The sequence below is a fragment of the Ornithorhynchus anatinus genome, chromosome 3 (assembly GCF_004115215.2).
Source record: "Ornithorhynchus anatinus isolate Pmale09 chromosome 3, mOrnAna1.pri.v4, whole genome shotgun sequence".
NCBI classification, from domain to species: Eukaryota; Metazoa; Chordata; class Mammalia; order Monotremata; family Ornithorhynchidae; genus Ornithorhynchus; species Ornithorhynchus anatinus.
Genome location: NC_041730.1, coordinates 19,601,176 through 19,602,426, shown reverse-complemented (window position 1 = coordinate 19,602,426; position 1,251 = coordinate 19,601,176). Strand labels below are relative to the sequence as shown.

Here is a 1,251-nt window from a genome sequence, read left to right as displayed (position 1 = left end):
CCTCCGGGCCTCCCGGACGGCCCCCCGACCACCTTTCCCCCCGCCCCGCCCAAACCCAGACAGTCGGGATCGCCATCAGGTTAAGCCGTTGCCGTCAACAAGTTCATCCCGGAGACTGCCTAGCCCCACAGGTAGCTCCGAAGCAGCATGGCCCAGTGGTCAGAGTACATTTGTTCATTCCAAGCGCTTAGTACAGTGCTCTGCACATAGTAAGCGCTCAATAAATACTATTGAATAAATACTATAAATAAATACTATTGAATGAAAAGTACCTGGGTTCTCATTCTGGCTCTGCCCTTTGTCTGCTCTGTGACCTTGGGCAATTCAATTAACTTCTCTGTGCCTCAGTTTGTGGCTGTGAGCCCCAAGAGGAACAGGGACTGTGTCCAAGCTGAATAGCTTGTATAATAATGTTGGTATTTCCTAAGCGCTTACTATGTGCAGAGCACTGTTCTAAGCACTGGGGTAGATACGTGAGGCTCGCAGTTAATCCCAATTTTACAGATGAGGTAACCGAGGCACAGAGAAATTAAGTGACTCGCCCACAGTCACACAGCTGACAGATGGCAGAGGCGGAATTCGAACCCATGACCTCTGACTCCCAAGTCCGGGCTCTTTCCACTGAGCCCCGCTGCTTCTGCTAAAACACAACACGCCCAAACAGGGACTTGAACCCTGGAGCCTCAGATTAAAAGTCTGATGCTTTACCGTATGAGCTATCCGGGCTCCTTTTAACCCCAGTATCTACCCCAGTGCTTAGTACGGTGCCTGGCACAGAGTAAGTGTTTAATAAATACCATTTTTTTAAAAAAAGGACAACCCTGTGATTGTCTAGACCCACAGCATCACCCAGGGGTGTCACGCAGCCTGCCTCCTAGCCCAGAGATGATTGTCACTCTGAAGGGTTCAGGAGCAGCAGAAATCTGGGCTCTCAGGAAACGGCCCAGAAAACAGGCCACGGAGCCACCAATCAATGTGTATTGGTCTCATTATTACCATTATTATGCATTTGTTAAGCACCAACTCTTTGCCAAGCTCCGGACTAAGCTCCGGACCAGATACAAAATAACCAGGTAGAGCGCAAGACTGGGATTCAGGAAACCTGTCATGTGACCCTGGGCAAGTCTCTTAACTTCTCCGAACCTCAGTTTCCACATCTAGAAAATGGGGGATAAAATCCCTCTGCTCCCCTCCCCTTAGACTGTGAGTCCCATGGGGGACAGGAACCGAGTCTGGTCTCTGATTGTATTG

At 49.8% G+C, this 1,251-nt stretch overlaps 1 non-coding gene across 1 annotated transcript; it reads right to left on the bottom strand.

Annotated features, from left to right (window-relative positions):
* Positions 1-653: 653 nt before the first annotated feature.
* Positions 654-726, bottom strand: TRNAK-UUU. The gene has a single exon. It is a non-coding gene; the product is annotated as a tRNA-Lys (tRNA).
* Positions 727-1,251: the final 525 nt, after the last annotated feature.